Source organism: Papilio machaon, chromosome 6 (assembly GCF_912999745.1).
Source record: "Papilio machaon chromosome 6, ilPapMach1.1, whole genome shotgun sequence".
Taxonomy (NCBI): domain Eukaryota; kingdom Metazoa; phylum Arthropoda; class Insecta; order Lepidoptera; family Papilionidae; genus Papilio; species Papilio machaon.
Genome location: NC_059991.1, coordinates 2,912,418 through 2,935,140, shown reverse-complemented (window position 1 = coordinate 2,935,140; position 22,723 = coordinate 2,912,418). Strand labels below are relative to the sequence as shown.

Genomic DNA, 22,723 nt, shown 5'->3' with positions numbered 1-22,723 from the left:
TCTTCAATTACGTAAAACTAATACTTATGTCTTAAATAGGGAAAATATATTAAAAAGTTAAAAAAAAACTACTAATTTTTTTTTCGGATTTACATATCAGATTATATAATATAAAGGTTTTTTATAAAGTCTGTATGTGATTGTTTTATGAGTAATGTATTCAAATAAAAATAATTAAACTAATTACTTTGTATTCCATACGTCTTCTAATAACCTCTTTCATATTCATGAAAATATTCTCTGCTGAAGTATTAATTTGCTGACTCTATCGGAGGGATTTCTGAAAGGATCTAAGGAGGGTGGCGTGAGGTTCTGAGGATGCGCGCGGGTATCGCGGGCGGCGGGGGATGCTGTGACGTCACGTCCTATCTCGGCGGCCATCTTGGATTATCTCGTCGCACCTGCGGGGAGCGGGGGACGGCTCCGTATCGACCCGCGCCGCTCTCATTTTTCACGGAAAACTTGATAACGTACCTTCAATATGCACTTGAAAAACACCTTATGGAAGAATATTTTTCGGTTACACATGAAAGTAGTAAGATTTGTAATACAAAAACTCATTATGTATAGTAATCGTATTTTTAGTACGGTTATCATATAAAGAGGGACAATGTATTGATGGTTTCCATCGACATATTCATACAGATTTTACGTTGTATACATAGTTATTTGTCTTGTTGATTTGTATTCGTTTGTCTTTTTTAATGATCTTCTAGTGAAATGAGACGTCTCGATGGACGACTGAAAATTAAGCGATCTGCAAACATAGATTTGGATAGTAACCTAATAACAAATTCGTCAACAGACGACATCTCATATATAGGACTTCCGATGAAACAACTTCGAAATGCCTAAGTATAAACAGGTGAGATGTGTAAATTCTTTCAATCATTTCTATATAAATTTTGTAAACACAAGTAGTAAAACGATTCAAATATAAATTTCACTTGTTACCATTCAATTTAGCAATCATCGTTGGAGCGTAAATATAAAATGGACTTTATTATATATTAAAATTCGGTCCGCACATGCTCGTTATCTGTCTGTGGCAGTTCCGACGCTGATACCATCTCCGTTCCCCGCACCCCTCGCGCCCCCTACACCCCCGCAGACTGCCATATCCCGCCCCCGCGCTAGTCTACCTTTGTACGCGACATCAAACGATCATGCCCGCTGTGTTTACACTACCTTACCCCGCAATTACACTTTTCCTATAGGTTATCACGCCTCCTTTTTGCTTGCTTGCTTACTGCTCCTTACATCTTAAAGTGGAAAATTCTTACTGTAGGAAGGATACATATATAGGTATATATAAGTCTATTATATATTTGTACATTATTTGTATATTTTAAAGTATACATCAGATAGTTATAAGAGCTTTATTCGTCTTCCCTTTATACCTTGAAATTCTAATACAGTCGTTTCAATATTATTGCGTGCGGTCTACATTTCATTTAATGGAACAACTACATTTTACACTAAAGTTTTGTTTTGATAAATTATGAACATTCTAGTGATTAACATCTAATACGTTAATTATCTAACGCAGTTTGTTATAAGATATCTTTGGATGTCAAAAACTTTGAAAGCAAAAGGGTGAAGCCACTTTCAACGGCTAAAGAATTTACAGCTACTGTTAAATGTCAAGTTTTCTAATAAGAAAAGATGGAATACAGTGATTACTAGATGGTCTAAGTTAACTTGCAAATGCTTTTACGTTTAAACTTCTACAGTCACTATAGAAATGGCTGTAGACACTTTAAATGTATTGTGCTATAAAGGTAAACAATAAACATGTAAAAACACAGGAAAAGAGTGAAGGGGCGATCAATATGGTTAGTCGAGACCACCAGTATGCGATACTCGACTGAAACAATGGTGGTCGCGTTATGAAGAGCGCGTGCGTACGCAGCTGTGGTCCCACCACTTGCCCTCTAGAGGTCGCTCTTGTGCTTTGTTCCGGAAGTACTATCGAGTGGCGGTAAGTAGGTAAACTGGGGCACGTGCTGACGCGACCGCCCGCCGCCTGGTGGACCACCGTCGTCGATGACAAATTATATAATCGTTTATACGTCATTGAAAAGTGACAACTTTAGTGGTACTGGTAGTTTAACTCCCAGCAAAATAAATATTTAATTTTATTAATAGTATTTTAATTAATTGTTTATTTTAAAGTTATAACGTATACTTTCAGTTATAATTTTCAGAATGTGAGAATATCAGAATTTTTATAGTAAATAAATAAAATTAACAAATTTCGGAACACTTTACATTATTAAGGAACACTGAGGAATATTTTTTAAATAAATTCTTATTGGAAAAGCGATCAGAATCGATTTCATTGATTGAAAAAAATTTCATATGGATAAAAATAAAATGCATTTCACTATCAAATCAAGGTTTTAACTGTACTACACACAAGAATAAAAGTTTTTTTTATTAATTAAGTATACAAATGCTCAAGGTATCTAGTATCAGCTACCATGTTGGTTGCTACATATTAAGTACATGTAATAAATCGATTGCCGTATGCTCAAATCCGTGGCTCAATAAATCCCACAACGGTACCACGTGGCGCTTTACAAATGAGTGCGAGAGCGCCGTACGTGCCGCCACCGACCGCTGCGACATCTACAATTGATTTGAAACATTAAAAGGAAGCTCTATCTTAAGTGATACTTGCTTCCAATTAAACAAATTATACTTACATGTAGCTACTTATTTATATAATCTATGTAAATATGTAACTATATATACAGTTCGAGAAATGTAAGAAATTATTTATTTATTGTCAATTAGTAATCATTTATGTTTCTGTTTCATTTATAAAAGTGAAATAAAATTATTAAAGGATCAAGATGATTTGTGTGCGCTATCCTACTGTATTACGATATTTTCAGTTCACATTTTGAAGACAAACTTCTATCTTCTATTTTTCTTTAAAATGCTCTTGGTTTTAATCTAATCAATTAACATAACTAAATTTGCAAATGTATTGTTAAAATATAGATAAAAGCAATTTATCTTTCTTTACCATTTAATAACCTAAAATTAATCGTAAAGACAGAACTTGACTAAATTTTTACGGCCTCAAATAACCTTTAGTTACAGATCCTATTGGATTAAAATATGTTTCTAATAGCAATGTAAGATTTGAATTTGTTTTAAAACATGTAATTATATAAATTAAATGACTCTTTGTACTCTATTTGTAGACCTGTAAAGAAAAAGTAAACCGACACCGTACCGACAATTTGCATATCAAATGAAAGGTCTGTCTGTAAGTGTATTGAAGGACAAAGGATGGGTGCGTTACCTTAAATGTCCGGTAAAAAATACAAGCACCGAAGTAGGTACCTGTAACGTCAAATAGATACTATAATACAAATTTTAAAAAACTCTCATGTCTATTGCGTTAGAGTTGAAGAGTCATGTTACAAAACAATTTTGACATATTGATTTTTTTTTCCATATTTTGTACAGGTTTGTGGGAATTTTATGCTCTAATCCTTCTTTATTATATTGTTGACGACTTTTTTTTTCATCAACACAGTATATTTTGACTGTTAAAATAAAGGTACGTATTTATATTTCGTATTTAATATCCTTTATTAACATTTAATTGTAATGGTAGTCTAGACTATGGTGGTCAAAGATAAGCCATGCATCTGCAATTACGAATATCTATAGGCAGCAGTCACATCGCCGAATTCACGTGGCCGCTTGCTCGTTTTACAACATATAATATAAAATAAATGTATTGTCTTTAGAATCTCTACATTATTTTAAAATATCGTACGTACATTTTGAATATGAGTCTAAATAGAAACAACGCAGTTCTTTAAAATTATCTTTGTTAGACTAAATACATTCGAATGATTGAAGAATATCAAATGATCGTCGAGCACACGCGTCGAAAAAATAAATCAAACATTCTCTTTACGACGCCCACCATTAATAAAACTCTTTAAAATATATTTAATAATGTCCACAAAGGCGGGGGACACAATGGGCCCGACATAAAGGAGCTGCATTTATTATGGCGACAATATATCGGATACAAAAAGATAGTGTGACAAGGATGCGTACTTTTTAATAATATTGTCATTTCTCAGCAGTAGTGGACTCTTTCAAAAAGCCATAATGCAATAATTTATCTCTTTATAAGATGTTTTTTTAGTCTGTGGGAGAATATTGTTAGCCAGGTGAGCACGGGTTAGCTGATACTATTAAAAGCCTCTATACAAACTCTCGTGAGTCCCGACACAGACAAAGCACATTTTTATTAAGTTCTAACACTTTTTTAGGTTAGATCTGACTTAAAACTACAGTTATTATGAACAAACTAAAAAGTTAATGTGAAATAAAACTATAGAGTTAATATAAAATTAGCATAGAAATAAGGAATACACTTCTTCTTGTAAAGAGAAGAGGGGTCGTAAAAATACCAAATAAAAAAAAATCGTGATCGATTTCATGCAGCGTTTAAAACGGTCGTCTACAGAGTACCTATTAAAATTATGTTAAATAACACGGCGTGAAACAAGAAGTTTGCGCAAAAAATACCATCAGCTTTTATATGTGACGTCGAGACGAGGTTGACACTGGAGCCACAATAAAATCGATGAAATATCTTTAAAGGGGCGCGTAATAACTCATAGAGGGCGCTGGGGCTGCTCTATTGTCGCTTACACAGGTAGGGCCGGTGCAGAATACAGTTTGCGCATCATTGTCACATTATTTATATTTATTGCAAACATTATGCTTAACAATAATTTCTAATTGTTTTCATTTATTTTTTGTCTTTTATTTTTGTGATTGACTATAAAAATATTTATTTGAAAAGGTAGTGGAAGTTAGTAAAAATATAAAACACTTATTCACAACGCAAGACACATACGAATGGCGTCATCGAGAGGTCTATGCCTATATAGGCTTAGTCAAAGTAATTTTAAATTATTAAAATCGTCCACTATAAATTAGCTGAAAACACGCAATGACAAGATGAATAGAGAAATTATTAAGAAGAGAATAAAAAAACGGTGAGAAAGTTGTGTAGTAAGAGTAGGAACTACGATGATTCTATTTCTGGTACAAAAGACAAAATTAAATTATCCCACAATTCTAATTTTAAGTAATAAAAATACGAGCAAAAGAAAAAACTCCAGTTATATAATTTACAGGTGTGGTAAGGAACTAGGACTAAAATATATCGTAGAACACAATGCAGACAATCTAAGTAAGTTTGAGAATCTGTCGTATACTCCCCGACTACTGTCTCAATCGGATGCAAATGGCGTCATTAGTACCGACTTATGTACTACGTTCTCGATACCAATTGGGCACGTACAAATTTTAGGAGTCTGATGACCTCGAACACGAATAAGTAAATTCTTGTCACTTTGCTCACATCAAAGGTTTTCTTATATTTAAGAAATTAGACAACAAGAAAAATAGTTAATAAACCAATAATAATTGTTAATAAGTCATATTAGAATCTAACTAAATGTAAAACAGTCAGGAAAAATTACAAAAATTCTAATTACTCACGTAACATACACTAGTCACTCACGTACAGTGACAGACAGATGTTATAAATTCCTATTTTGCGCGTTTATTCTTCTACTTGTACATCCAATGAACGAATAGTACTTTAGACAACGATTTGTAGTTACGTAATTAGTTAATAGCAAAAACAGTTGAAAGTTTGTTGTGATAGACAATTATAATGAGACGTGTTTATAGAATTGATATAAATTATATGCAGGTAGGTGAATACGTAGAGTGCGTCCCGGGTGCGGCTGCAGCGGCGGCGGGTTCCGGGAAGCGGGCATGAAGTCGTCACGCGCCCCGCGGCGACGGTAGCGCACGGGCGGTCCCCGTCGCCCCCTTAATTAATTTTGATGTATTTACCTGCCTGCACTACGACACATGCCTTGTCCACCCTCCTAGGGCTACCATGCAATGATTGCTTTAACCAGTAGATACCGATAGTTTCAACAAGTCGATGTTAATCTTGCACGGACCATATTTGCCGCTAAAATTGCAGTCGGTACCGAATACTCAATATATGTAGCTCCTGCATGACATCCCTTAGTCCACTTAGAGTAAGGTTCGCGTACATTTATAATTGTTAAGCCACTGTACGTATTTAGGTCAATTATTTATTAGCTTAATTCCTTTAATAAAAATAGTACAAACATTATGAACATTTGATAAGACGAGTAAACGGATTTGATTGTATGAAGGCCGTTATCGGTAGCAAAGGAAGTCGATTATTATCTTACTATCTTTGATTTGCAGTTGTTTCGGTATCAATGCTATCGATATATTCACGGCATTTCAAATACATTTTAATACGCCTAAAGATATTGATGAAAATAACAATTTTATTCAAGTATATTTAAAGAAATCGAATGTTATAAGATTTTTTTTTGGTTAGTAGGTTCTTAATGAAGTAAAAAATTATACACACAATTTAGCAATCTTTTGGTGGAATTTATTCTCACATAACTTAAGAACGCCACACATGCTGTTATCTCTGCTTTTTCAAAAATAATAATAAGGATGGTAACACGTATTTCGGAAGTAGAAATCCACAGTTAGAATTACCGAGGTCGTAATGCCTACGTCAAAGTTGGCATTCAAATTATAAGGATGTGCTAATCGGTTTATTTTTAATATTTTATCATGATAATGTCCTTGTCTTCAAGGAGAACAGATTACCGCCGAATTACTTTTCTCACGAACACGAATGATAAGAAAATTGTCTTATGTCAATTTCGAATCTTACTAATATTATAAATCGGAATGTTTGGATGGATGAATGTTTATTTGAAGGTATCTCAAGAACGGCTGCACTGATCTGGATGAAATTTGGCACAGATGTAGAACATAGTCTGGAAGAAGGTTTTTTTAATGCCGCGCGTATAGAGTCACGGGCGCCAGCTAGTACTACATATATTGAAAATTGCTCTCTCATCACCACGTTAAAGTTGTTTTAATCGTGAGGTTGTTAGTAAAATTCCTACAATTGTACGATGTGTTACAAAATTAAGCACCGGATACAGTTTATAAAAAAAATAATATAATAAATTTACGTTTAGTTTATATATCTTGAGTAGGACAAGTTTTGTCATTTGAAAGGGGTTGATTGTTTTGTGTTGTGTATGATTTTATTATTGTACCTCCTCATAACTTATGCAATATGCATGTATTACTAGAAACTTACTAACCGTTGGTTTCTGAGACCAAAATCTTTGTATAAAACATATCGTCACCCCTGTCATTGTCTTTGACAAAACAAAGAAAACAACATGTTTTAACCGGGGTTTTTGGTCTCATAAACCCAAAGTTAGTATCCTGTTTGTTATTCTAGATTACGTTTTACATTTGTTATGTTTAGGAGATGTGTAATAACAAATAACCGTCCATCCAAACTTTTGCTTTTATAATATTAGTAAGATAAAATAGCCCGGTCTATCTTTGTCCGTAATGTCGCCTAGCTATCTGAGTTTATCGTGTATTTTAGTCAATCAAGGTGACATTTTAATAAATTATTTTTAGCAAAAAATGATTAGAAATATAAAAAAAAATCACGTCAATACAAGGTTCGGTAGAATTTAGTGTTTGTTGATAACATGTTGAAATACTTTCGGCATATCAAATGAAATTTGATATCATTTAAGTGATTATTAATGTATACCTATTTTATATTCCGTTTATACAGAATATCGTCTGTTATCGTAGATGTTTATCGATGAATAAAACTGTGCGTAGGTATAGATAAAATCGAATGCGATTCCTTAATGATCACTTAATTGGGTTCTCACCCGTTTATTAGTAGCTGTTGAATAATATCATGTTAACTTATAAAAGTTCTCACGTATTTTGACGTAGAAATTCAAATATATGACTATTGCTATTCGCTTTTAACTAACATTCCAATTAGTTTAGAAGCACTACTAAATCAGCATACAGTCGCTTCGTCGCTAGTAATTATGTTCGAGAACTACATGCCAATGTCTCAGCGTTTGCACAATTGACGGTGTATGTTTCAAATAGTTTCGTAATGTATTATCGTCCCGCTCATTCTCTTCAGAAAAAGCAGAAACAACAATATTTTCAATATGATTGGTTAAAAAACATTCAGGTGCAATATGTAGTTCATATACAGTTTTTGCTTAACTTTTTATCAAATTCAGCAAAATGCAGAAGTGCATTCAATTGTGGTCAATTTGTATTTCCCTAGTAGGAGGGCGTGTGCTAATTTGCGTACCCAACGTCCCCTTGTTACCCGAATCGAATCATAGTAATGAGGTATATCTAAATCATTGTATTAATGTAATAAATATTTTGCTAGTGCTTAACGTTTAGGCAAATCGGAAGCAAATGATTTTGCTTGTGGAACAAATAAAGTTTGTAAAAATAAATTACAATTAAAATAAAGATTATGTTTACTTACGGAATAAAATTGATTTTAAAGGAGTTTTCTACATATAAAAATGCGAGATGGCTATTTGTGTAAAACTGACTTGACTTCACACATATCATTGAATTTCTTCTAAGATATGTGCATCACGATGTTTTCCTTCATCTTCAGAACGTCGGATTAATGTATATATGTAAATCGAAAATCGAAAAACACATTGGTATATGGCGGGATTCGAATCCAGGGCCTGCAGATTGCAAGTCAAGGGGTTAAGCCCTGTACCACTGACGCTCTTACTAAAATGTAACTTTTATTAAATTAAGTTGCAGATTATTAATATTATGTCTCGGTTATAAGGACGAATAAAAATGAATTGCCTTAAAGGATTTTATCAATAGTTAAAATTTAAAACGTAACAATTTAATGCGTTCTAAAGATTAGCTTAACTGTTATATAATTTGTGCGTACGTTAGGCCGAAGTGTTCTCACAATTCATTCGATCATAAAATTGAAATTACCGTACAACGTACCGCCCGAACGATTTCGCAGCGCGTAATCTTTGTCAACGTATTAAACTTTGACCGAATTATCATTATCAGGGGATGAGTTCACATCGTTAAATTATCTCGTATTGCAATAAATATGTCGTTCTGCGGTATTGTACGGCCATGTTTGGAAACAACGCAATCCGTGTCCAATGTTAATTGCCGAATGTTAATAGAGCGTGCAATAAGGGCGCGACTGTGGGTCTGATGACGATGTTATTCATTTTATATATCTGATCAATAGATCTATTAAGATATTTGATTTAATACATTATGACTAATGTTTTTTTTATTAATATACAAAGTACAGAAACACTATATTTTGTTTTCATCTCAGGTTTTTAAGAAGAAGCATCATAATATAGATTTCCCAGTAAAACCAATGGTTAAATAAATTTATGGATATATTAGACACTTGTAACCAATAGATAAATGACTGCCATTTTTTTATAAAAAAAAAATTATAATGCAAAATTTCATATTTTATGTAACTCGACAAAGCGTAAAATTCAATTAAGTGCTTTTGTTGTATTTTTAACGCAATTGTTCCACTTGAGGTAAACGAAACCATTTCAAGTGTTTAGAAAACAAAGAGCGATGCACCCAACATAAAAACATAATCCCTTCGAAACTGTTCGCTACAGACAAGTTACGGGACTGATTTTTAGTATGTATAATAAATTTGCTGTGTAATGTGTAATTTTAAAGAAAATATAAAATATTTTTAAGCTACATCATAATTGCCAAAAATCATTTTCACATAAATTTTTAGTTTAGAATTATTTAATGTTTTGTCCATGAAAAGGAGAAAGTAATGTAACCCTTAAACATTAAATTTGATCATTCAATGTCTTCAATAAAACAGATATTAATTATATGTTAATGGAGGTCTCTGTCTACTACCCCTCTGGATTACGGGCGTGAGTTATGTTCTTATAATTATATAGATCGTTGAATTCAATGGAAATGAAAAATTATAACAAACCTGTCGATACAATTTTACCTTTATAAGACTGTAATCACAGACTCTTTTGAATTATCAATTTCAACATTGAAACGTTCAAAAACAAATCCATAGAAAATAAATAACGTTCTCATTTCCATTGAATTCGACTATATTAATGCAAGTGACATTGAAGTCGAAACCTATAATAGTGTAGAATATAAACATTTCTATGCTATTCACAACATGCTGAGTTGTAGATTACGTTATAAAGTAACAGTGTCAATATTTTTCATGAATATTGCAAACATATTTCGTCTCACTTTGCAAACAAAATTCCACCCAGGAGTCAACAACTTTCAAAGACATTTTAATAGAAGCAATTGTTTTTTTCTTACGTACAAGTATTGTCCTGTACGTCGAAGTACGTCAACAAATAAACAACACGGGAGCCCAAATAAATAAATTGTATTGTTGACCAGTGTTGCCCTATTCCTGTGTTACCACAGTACCGGTAACAAAAGAAGCCAATAAATCCATGCACAATGTCACCGAATTTGTTATGCAATTAATGGCAACTTTGTTATAAATATTGTACACCATAGCAATAACGAATAAAAATGACAATATATTCTTGATGACCGCAAAATTCTTGTGGGATGGTCTGGGTTTTTTTTAACTGTTTACTTTTATACAGAGCTTTGATAAGAAGTGATATGATGGTATTTTATTTAAAAATTTATAATAAAATGCCCGTTTGTAAGAGAGAGAAGAGACGTAAAAAGAATGGAGGAACGCTATTATGTCACTAAGAACAAGCGATTTGTATATTTTTACGTACCAATAGAAGTGATAATTATCAAGTAGCCTTTCCAATCTTGTAAACTTATTCAGGTCGTGGTATATTAAAAAATAAATAGCAATTATGCAAAAATTACGTGCACTAGTTTTATTGGTATATTGAATTGCGAAATAAAGTAACGGTAACTATCACAGTTGATAACCATCGTACATTTCACTGCTGGTAGCGATTGCATGTAATACTAGTTTTACACGAGGGTAAAACAGTAAGGCAGTGCTATTGTTTTAACGTGGTCACAGAACAATACTCTTTTCATAGTAAGTGTACAAACGATAGCAGTACAGCACTCTCTACTGCTCTGCCTTTTTTGTTCTGTACTCGTGTGAAACCAGTGTAAAGTAGATATTTGCTGCGCATTGGCAGTAATGGGGCTGACATTATGTGCTTATAAGGGGCCCCGAGAAATTCCAACCGAGCCGTACGACATAACTTGGCTCGAATTAATTGTATTATTCAACAAAGGTGCCAATTTCAATGCAAAATACTTTATTTTGTTTAATTAACTGTTTCGTAATAAGATTAGGTGTAACAAAACACGAAAAGGGGTTAATATATAATAAAATCTAAACATTTCTGATACATTTTTTACCTAATTTACTACCGAACTCAGAGTTGTTAATTGGTCATTAAGTGTAGATAAGACTCTTAGTGTAGATTTACTTAGCCTCTTAATGTAAATATATTATATGAAATACTAATAATAACTAAGCGCCGATAGCTTTTTGGGTTAAGGCACGAACTACCGATCTAACGGTCGTAAGTTCAATTCCCGCCATTCAACTAATGTCGTGAGTACAACACACACAAGCTTTTTCAAGCGTAGCTGGCATAGTTACACGAAATATAAGTAAATTAACTGTACTCTAATATAAATCTACTCAATTTTTTTCAACACTGAGGGAAATCCTAGTGACCATTTAATGTCTGTCGAGTGTAGAAAAAGTTCTAATATTCTTTCAAGGTTTATATATTTCGATGTTTAATCTATTAAGAAATCATTAACCCGCAGTTTTGCCCATGCCCGCCTATTCATTATGTTGTCAAAATATTTCACCGGGCTATGGAAGTTTTTTTTTATCGATATTCCTGTGAATTTGTTCAATTGTTGTCGTAAAATGGTTACATCTCTATCCCATGACAAAGGGATACATTTGTCATTGTCCATTAGAAGGCATTGTTGGGATATATTATAATATTGGTCCCAGAATGAGTAATCAAACTTTAGTATGTTTTGAGTAAATACAATATCGGTTTGTAACATTGAAATCAGAAGTTTTCAAAATTTAAGAATCAAATTTGTATGAACACAAATCAAAGACCACGTGAAGTTAGTTTACTCTTATTTTTATTTTATTATATTACTAGCTGTCGCCGGCGACTCTTCTTCGACGTTTACGCGAAATTAAAAAAATAGTAATAAGTAGCATATTGTTCTTCCAGACTATGTTCTACATCTGTGCCAAATTTCATCAAGATCCGTTTAGACGTTCTGTAGATATCTTCAAATAAACATCCATCCATCTAAACATTCGCATTTATAATACATATTAGTAAGATTATGCAAGGATATGTAATTATAAGTTTAACATTCTTGTTTAAGATAAGACATTACGCACTTCTTTCATTTCTTTTTTGTAACTTAAATTTTCTTTTGTTTTAAAATACTAAGTAGTATCTATGCTATTTATTTTCTTTTTTTGGTGATAAATTTTGTGCATCATAAGTTCGATTTAAATACATAATACACATAAATACATATTCATATACTAAGAGGTGGTATATAAGCACGGTATGAAATAAAAATCGCATTGTAATCCAGTATTGGCTAGAGATAAGGAGGGCTTGTGACAAGGCAAGAATTATGTGCTCCAGAGGGCAATTTTTCTTTCCCGGGATTTATTCGCGTAATTTATTGAGGATCTGCCTGTATCTGGACTAACCCGGTGCCGGCCTCCGCGTCGGCTATGGCGTCGGCTGCCAACGTTTGCAATTAAGAATTAGATAACGCTCGTTATAATTACATTTCCGAATAAAAAATACTCATCACCTCTCATGTTCAGAGATATAAAATGGAATAAAAATTATGAGATCGATTATCTAATACTATGTTGGTATTTCTTGTGTTATGCTTTATGCCTGGTTTACATTATTCCAGTACAGTAGGATGAGGCGCTGGCTTGGCATGGACAGTTTCCACTCTCTGGCGCTAGTTCATGTTTACATATTGTCAGTTAGATGGCATGAAAAGTTGTAATTTCATTTTTTTATTATTTAGGTATTACACTTTCATCGTTTAGTATTCAACGTATATGTATGAATGAATAGTACTTTAGTTGCTAAGTTGTATTAAAACATAAAATCAATTTAATATTTAAATTGTCCGTTGGCTTAATACAAAGGTTACAATTGCGTTTCGCGCAGAAATTGAAACGAGCAAAAATGTTAACGGACGTGCCTCACCATGAATTGCCAGTGACAAAAGTGTCTGTAACAGCAAGCGTCGAGAGTCGGCTTAATGCGGCTCCCACCCCTCGACCGCAGTCGTAAATTTAGGGTTTCATAAAACCAGATCCGAGATAAGACACAGTGCGGAGAGCGGAGCGTCCCGGATCAAATGCGAATGCGAATAGCGCAGCCTCCTCGCCTCGCTCGCTCATAGACAATAAAAATAACACCCGCGCATCTGCGCCCGCCATTTACATCGATGCCACGAAATTTGTCTTGTTTACATAAAATACGTCCGAGCGATAGTGATCGCGAGATTCGCCAGAACTCGCGCCCAAAAAAGAAATATGTCATTTTCACGGCGAAATACGCACTGGCCGAAATGCGAGCCAAAGCCTCGGCTAGAAAAAAATAAACAAAGTAAACTGTCAGGAGGCGTACAAAGGAAGCATTATGATTTTAACAAGTTTCGGAATTGTTCCACTATTATGAGGTGTGTATTATGCTTTCTCGGCTATAGTCCGGGTATTTGGGCGCCTTTGTGGCTCGGTATTGACAAATAACGAAGATTTACTTCGAATGCAAAAATAAAAGGGGATTAGAGAGAGTGTATTTTTTTTTTCTCGGAGTTAAGAGGCGCCACTGGGCTGGCGTTGCATTAATCCTGGCACGGCTTGCTCGCGCTTTGTAAGGTGCAAGTAAAGGCATTGTTAATTATTGAAATGGAAATTGAAATGCTATTAAGAACTATGAAAGCGGGTTGTGCAACGTAACAAAAGGAATCTTTGTCTACACGATGCACGAGTAAGTACTTTTGATATAAGTTTAAACATCTAGTTTTACTCTACTTATTTTTTTAATGATTGAAAAATGTTAAATGATTTAGTTGTAATACAAGTAAGTACTGAACACGGGAACATAAAACAGTACCCACAATATTTATGAAAGGTCGACGGCGAAAACGAACGCTTAACTGTTGTTAAAACAAAAATTTCCAGTACCAACCTCATGAATTCAAGAGTCTAGTTATCCCTCTTTACTTTTCACTTTAAAATATAATTAATTTAAGGTTAAGCTGCAATTATACAGATAAAAATTCAGATTGTCTTTCTTGTACCTAGGACATAACCCGCCTTAGTGTATTTAGCTCCAAAAAAGGGGTTGTAGGCTGGGCTATGTGTCGGGGACATATATTTAAAGCTTCAGTAGATAGGGGTGCAATAATTTTGACAATGACTAGCAGCCTTACCCCGGCGAGGCGTAGGCGCGGGGCGGCGGGGTGCGCGGGGGGCAATCTGCGCACTAAATCACGCTACGAATAAAATTTATGGCGCCGAGATAAAAACTCGCAGCTTTTCTCTTTTACGTTCCTTCCCCGACGCCCCCCTCCCCCCCGCCTCGCACACCGCCCCCCGCTCGGAAAATCCATAGGGATTTTTCCAAGTGTTCCGGCGACGGAGTGTGTGGGGTCGGAACGATTTTGTTTTATGCTTATTGCCGGCTGCGATGTTTTGTTTGCTAACTTGCACTGATAAGGGATACGTACGAGATTGTCTCAGCTGGACTCGATTTTTTGTTAGACCGTAGCGTCACGGCGTCACGGCTGAATCGAGGGTTCTCTGAACTTATTAGCCCGCAGACGTAAACATTATCAACATTTTATTTCATATAAACTGCTTTGTTTGAATTATAAAACTGTTAGCTGTGATGAATTTATTAATTTTATTATTCCCAGACGGGTTTATTTACCTTTTGCTTGGTTATTTTACTTCTTTTTTCGCAGTAAAACAATACCCAAAGTTAATAAGTAATTTATTGTAAGTTTGTATTTACACTTTTTAGACTCTCTGACATGAATATGCGATTTAAAAAAATATTTCATTTTAACTGTTTAATACGATAGTATACTTAGGTAACTATTGTAGATGTATATTATACTTCATACTAATGTTATAAATGCGAATGTTTAGATGGAGGGATGGATGGATGGATATTTGTTTGAAGGTTGAAATTTGGCACAGTAGTAGAACATAGTCTGGAAGAATACATAGGCTACTTATTTTGTTTTTTATTTAAATTCGCGCGGACGCAGTCGCGAGCGATAGCTAGTATAAAATAAATTTAACTTTCATTGTATTGAAAATGCTTTAAAGTTGCTTAAATGTAATATATTTTTTGTTAATCTGACATGACAAAAAGTTTCGAATTTGTCTAAAAATTAACGAAGTTGTAACAACTAAAAGCAACAGGCCATATTTTTAAGTAAGTTATCACAAATATTTATGTTACCGCTATCGGATAAGTTGTTTAATTAATCAATTCAACATTAAATAAATAACAATAAGTGGCAGAAGACGTTCCGAAATTGGTCGTCTTGGTCTCGTCTTATTATCGTGCCATCGCATTAAATTAATACCATATACGAAGTAAACGAAGTTAACACAGTCATAGTTATTTTAAGCAATTTTACTTAATATTATAAATGCGAATGTGTAGATGGATGGATGGATGTTTGTTTGAAGGTATCTCCGGAACGGGTCAACGGATCTAGATGAAATTTGGCAAACATGGCTGGACATAGACTGGAAGAATACATAGGCTATACTAATTAAGTTTTTTTTATTAATTCAGCCCAAACGGAGTCGCGGGCGACAGCTAGTAAAATCATAAAACCCTTTTAAACCATACAAAAGTAATAAACATTTTAGCGGTCGAGGGATAGTATCAGGATATAGAAGTGTCAGATGTGTAACCGTGATTTTGATTGCCGAAACTTGTATTCATATAGTTATCCCTGTCATTCTCTTCGAAAAAACAGAGATAACAATGTTTTCATTAGTTCAATAATTTAAATTATACAAAATTATCTATTCATTAATTTCAAGAACCTTTTAGAATTTAAAGTATAAAAATATAACAAGTAGCACTTACTCTTAACCGAGTATAAACTGTAATAGTTAACAGAAATTGAAGTTTACCGTTGGACCAATTTGCCTACCTATTAATCATCCCATTGGTAAAAAAATTCCATTGGGCCCGATCGATTTAACGAGAACAACCACATAAATTCATATAGAAACCGATTTTTCGTAAATGTGTATTTCACTGAATTATGTGTAAAAGATTCGTTCAATGTTTAGTGTTCATATGGATTTACACTGTATAAATACATGTTGCCATGCATTTTTTTTGTAAAAATAGGATAAAAAATGTTTTTTTAAATTTGTTTACGCAGTTGGATTGTAACTTGAACAGAAAGGTATCGTGCAATCTATCGGAGTGTGTTCGTTCAAACGCCATTGTGGCGCGATATTGCCGACTTCGTAACTGGAACATTTTTATTATAATATCTCTTAATTTTATTTTGTGAAAATATGCTTATTTATATTATTAAATGACTTACTGTAGTCACTTTTAACTGAGGAAATTCTTTAATAAGGATTAAATTAATCGCAAGGCTATTTTATAATAATGGAGTCTTATACAAGTCACCTTTTAAAACTTAAGTTTATAATTACGGCCTTGGTTTTACCACCTGTCATGTCGCTCGAAATTAATTAGTAACACAAAGAAAGGGACAAGGAATTAAAATTTACTTTTCCATTGTATGTGACTCTTTTCAATATTTGCTTCTGTAATTATTATTAAAGTATGAAAATATAACCGAATTATATGGTAAATATGAATAATTAAGGTGAAGCCTTTGTTTAAGTTTTTTTTTTACTGGAACACAGAAGCAGCTGCAAAGAGGAACTCCGTATTTCGAAACCGATGCTTAAATTCTGTAGGATTCGCATCACAAAAAAATCTTACATTCATGTCACGCCGATTGTTTTACTTATCTGTACTCAATCAGTGTTTACAGTATGAGGACGCCGTGATCCACGTCAAAATAATGTCCTTATTAGACTACAAAGCGACATCTCAAAGGAGACACGGCAAAAACTGACAAAAATAACCGCAGCGAGCGAGAGATTACTCGAGAGCAAGGCCATCTGGGGATATTGAGACCATCTAACACGAGATAGCTTATCTCACCATCTCGACTCAGATTTTGTGAAGAAAAAGCGAAAGAAAAGACTTCTATTTATAGATGAAGAGCCATAGAGTACGGAGCGCACGCCACAATCGCATTAGGTCGGCGGCTGTCGAACGACGATGATTTGAATTTCCATTGTTTATGGTGGCAGACATGTGTCAAAGTTCGATTGGAATTTAAATTCGGCTCCTTTGTTATTAGTTTTTTTTGTTGAGTTGTAAACACGGCACCGTGATGTTCCAATTGGGTTACCGGCTCTGACGATGGAAGGTTGTATCTATGACTTCACTCGTAGCCGGAATGATATTTTTGACATCGGTATGCGGTATGAATAATTACGAATCATGTTTCGAGCGAACCGATAGCTGCGCGCTTTTCTTTTCTATTTTCACTGAGGTAATAATAATTCAAAGTGGACGTAGCATTGCCGTCGGAATATCAAAGCGAACGGGCATCTGCTAAATTACCAAACTTGAGGCAGTCACAATCAGAAGCGAGGCTAGGGCGAAACACAAAGCGTCTACCATTTTGTTCCGACACTTTTCAAAATTGGAACGTGACGGTCGCAAGCGCTCCCGACCAGAGACAATGACACGAAAAGGAAAAATGTAAACGGCCCTATTTTAAATAGGGGTATCACTACGTTACATTTTAAATCGCGTCACGATTTCAAGGAATATTGATTTGTCACAATTCATAGCGCAAGCACGGCAAGGTCGATTTTCGCTTGCATATTGTAGGTGACATAAGTCGTTGTAGATTTTTCCGTTGTTAATTTAAAAGTGCGTTCTTGAACCCTTTCAGAGGCATTGTATCTTTGTGCGCTTTGTACGGGAGATGGTTTATCTGCCTCGCGAGGTACATAAGTGCTGTTTTTTCATTCCGTAATGCTTTTACATTTCAAAGGGGTTAAATGTTATTCAGACTGGCTGCCCGCTTAGAAAACGTGTGGGTGTCGTGGGGACCGGGAAATACTTATTTACTTATCCTTCTAATGCTTGTATGGTTACCGTCCTCTCCTATATGTTGAGTAGCTTTGTATAAAACTTGTACCATCCAAATATATATATATATGTTGTTATATCAATGCTATAGACTTCAGTAGTATAATGTGGACATGACAAAGAAGAAATCGCATTAAATAATTTGTTACTTAGTCTAACTGTTAAAACTTGTCCAACTGGAATATTACAAAATTTTCTTAACATATTAATATTGCCTATAGAAATCCATCCAGTTGTACGTCAGAAGTGTTATGTCTTTACCTATTGACGCATTCACCTAGATTATTCAATAACGAGACAGACTTTTATCAGATTATTATTCAATACTTCAAAACATTAATCACCAAGTGTAAGGAATAAGCTAGTTGCCATGGTTTCCGCAGGAATTTTATAACAGTTTCCTGTGAGCTTAAATCCTAATATAAAATTCATACTAATATCAGTAAGTAAACAAATTGAACACTTAAGGGTTTTGGTAGATGTATCTAGATTAATATCGAAAGTAATCAATAGATGGTTTATCGGCCTTAAGCTAAAACTATCTTCTCTCGAGGTTTGAAACAAATCGGTCCTTCAAATCCAAACAAACCGTCCAAAATTTGAGATAAAAATTCGTAAGTTTTGCGAAGCCACCTCAGTTCAAATAACTTTATTATTAATTGTAGTTTAATATCTGATCAAAAAGCAAAACAAATTATTAAAGTTTGGTAAAATAATTACATTCACATCATTCGGAGTTTAGATTAAAAACCTTTAACATATAACCGAATTAATTGATTGTTAATTAAACGATTAAATTATTCTAAAAATATTAATGGCTAAATTGAAATTCAGTCAAGTTAAATTATTTTTTTTTTCTATTATAATATATTGTAAATATATACCCTAATTAGTAATATGTTAATATAATTGATAAATTAATTAATGCTTGTGTATAAATGTTTTTAATTAAGGACTTTAATTATTGTGATCCGGAATCTGTCTTCGAATAGCCTATCTTTTATTGTAGGTTTCTATTATTCAATCACTTATATATAAAATAATTAAAGTAACATATTAGGTTTATGTTTTAATGCAAGCGTTTTGTCAAAAGAACTTAAGTTACGGCGCTAATGTATGTATTACTACATTAGAATTAATACCAAAATTAGAAATCTTAATATTACAGTTGGTGTTTAGATGGATGGATGTTTTTTAGAAGGTAGGTACCTCTAGAACGGCTCAACAGATCTCGATAAAATTTGACATAAATAATGAAGATAGTCTGGAAGAATACATAGGTTACTTATTAAGTTTTTTTATAAAATTATGCGTGGACGAAATCGCGGGCATAAACTAGTATTTTTTATAACTTTTTAATTTCATATATTACACATAACTTAAGTATAATTTTCGATAACTAAAAGACGTATAGTATTTATGGCTTATTCATTTTTTTGGTAGTATTTACAAAAAATACATGAACAGATTAAAAAGGTTTAGATAAAGTAAATCACATATGTATCATCTTTTCTCTACATGATGGAGACGCATCTCAACTTTTTCCTTATAATTGTGCATTTTTCTTACTTGATTGTTTGCAACTTATAATTGTTTTGAAAGAATTAAAAACAAAAAATATAAGTACGTTCAGCCAGGTGACACGTGCCTTGGCAAGGAATTGAATTTATTAAAATAAATTTAAATGGATTTATCAATCCCACTCAATAATAGGTGAAGCAATAACAAATTAACATTATTGCAGTGCCGAAACAATCATTATTTAATTTAATGAGAGCCTTACGCCGTATAACGGTAATAACATAAGCTAAATTACATTATCAATAAAGTGTCCCTTTTATTGCTACTTATTCTTAATCGGATCTGTTTCATTATTTACGAAATAAAAAATATTTTTTATTAAAAACTTTCAATTGTAAGATAATGACCATACATAATACAGTTTTATTTATTTAGAAAGTTTATTTCTATAATGTTAAAAGGTTGCCATCCAGTATCGAGCATCAAAATTATTTACAAAGCTCTATGATACGAGCTGTCCATTAAATATTAATGCTTTTTATTGCCATCCGTCTGAAGCATACATGAGCAATTGATATTTACAATCATAACAGAGTGGAGCCTAGCATCGGTGGACATCCATAACGAAATACAAAAATGCGCCCATTGTTAACGTCTCCCGCCGCCGCACCGCACCGCACCGCCATCCATCAGCCGCGGCGCGCGCGCGACTGACGCACACCACCGCACGGTACTCGCCCGCCCAAAAAGAGAAAAAGAAAATTTTAAAAAGAGAACACTCCCATTGCGCGCGACGGCGCCGCCCCGTCCGCCGCCCGCCGCCAGGCCAGCCAATGGGAGGCCAGCGGGTGAGGAGCCCCGCGCCGAGCTTGCCCGAGCCCGCCCGAGCGAGCGCTCACAACAAAAACGTCACACGACTAGTTTAGTGTCGGGTCGCGTCCCAAAGAGGCCGCTTCCCGTGCCGCGACACCGTACCGCGATACTCGCCGCGCCTGCGCACTCTCATCTACTATATCTCAAACAAAACATTGTTATTCCGTTCCCATCTGACCGTTGCAAACGCTCACCTTACGATACGATCACGTCTTGTGACTTGTTGTGATTTTACTAATTTTCGCACCAAACAATCCGAGAAAATGGACCCGCGAACGGAATGGAGCGTACAATTACAGTGTGTTTATATATCTCTACGTTTACAGTGATAATAAGTGATAGTGATCGACATTTGAGTGATAAACTCCGTTTGCGGACATTTAAGGTAAAATAAATTATTTATCTTGGATACATTACATCAAACTACTGTAACATTTAAAAATGAGTGAGAAATCTATGTAGAGATAATTCGAAATTGACGACATATATAGCAAAACAGAACCTTATACTTTTAAAATACCTACCTACAAAAACAATAATCACACATTTTACTAAATAATCCATCAGACTTCAGAACGTAAAGTAGATGCATGTTAATTTAATAGGAGATTTAAGAATAATAATTTCCTACTACGTTCAAGTCTGCATTTACTTTAATAATTACATTAAAATGACTACACAAAGATATGTATAGTTAAAATCTACCAAGTAAAATGTAAATTATCTGCTTAGTTCAATGAAGAATTGATATTGATAAAGTCATAACAGTCCGACGGTAAACAATTTATAACTGTACGACGCGACGTTCAAATTAGTTTTCTTATAAGTAATTATTTCACAAGAATATTGCTTTTTAAATAAGAATATCAAAACGTCCTTTATTTATTTGTGATTTAAAATAAACTATTAAATTATTTCGTGAAGGAAAAAAAATTTAATTGCCAGTAATCAAAAATATCTTTCAATAAATTTCTATTAAAATTTACCATCGAAATTTAAAAGAAGGATTAAATGTAAAATACCATAAAAAATTTGCTGTATTTTTGTATTCGTTAGAAATAAGCATTTGGTAACAAATAATGTTTTCCTGTATTCAAATTGGATCCTCTATATAAAAGACATAAACGTGTTTCTTGAACACAAAATATTTGATTTGTAGGCTGTTAGAGATTAATTTTTGTTCAAATTTTATAAAAAAAAAAAACTTATTTAATTTCCTAAGAATATAGGTTGTTGATAATTACGGCCATTTTTTTAAATTCAAAAATATAAATTAATCACTTCCGTCTAAAACTTTTTGTAATTCATATAATTTTTGATATCTTAATAAATTTGAGAGTTGTTTGTACATATTTATGTTTGAGAGTTATAATTTTAAATGGGATAAATATTATAATAATTGATCCTGCATGATTCAAGTTATGAGATTCTTATTGCATTTCTTTTTTACTAGTGTACAATATTTAAATTGTACCTAATTTTATTGAAAATGTAAAGATAATATATGTGCAAGTATAAGCCTTGTAGGACAAGTTAAGTTGTAATATTTTCTTTTCAATTAATTAAAATACAAAAAAGTTATCTCATTATTTAATAATACATAACATAATATTATAAATGTGCATGTTTAGATGGATGGATGTTTGTTTGAATATATCTCCTGAACGGCTGAACGGCTCTTGATGATTGGCACAGATGTAGAACATAGTCTGGTAGAGCACATAGTCTAATAATTAAGTTTTTTTAAATTCCGCTCGGACAGAGTCCCGAGCGACAGCTAGTTGTAATCTTGAATAGAGAACATTTTTAAATTATGTCAACGTACAAACTATTAAGCCTTGTAATATAATAAATTTTAATATTATTATTACATTATTAGTCAATATTTTTTTTAACTTTAAATGTTATAAAAATTAATGTTGTAACTGGATATGCAAAAGGCATCTGTACCGGACAATGTCTCGCTTATAGATCTTATTTACTTTTAAGAATTCTAACTTGTTACGAATAAGAACATACGCGACCAACAAATCAATGTCAAAGTCGCGAGGCTTCTGTTT

General features: G+C 33.5%; 1 protein-coding gene across 3 annotated transcripts in view; it reads left to right on the top strand.

Annotated features, from left to right (window-relative positions):
- The first annotated feature begins 20,709 nt into the window (after nucleotides 1-20,709).
- LOC106716547 (GATA-binding factor C) overlaps nucleotides 20,710-22,723 on the top strand; it is a 94,055-nt gene continuing 92,041 nt past the window's right edge. For all 3 annotated transcript variants that reach the window (XM_045678203.1, XM_014510073.2, XM_045678201.1), the window contains exon 1: nucleotides 20,710-21,048. The gene's annotated coding sequence lies outside the window, so the exon portion shown is untranslated. The remainder of the gene's footprint in view (nucleotides 21,049-22,723) is intronic.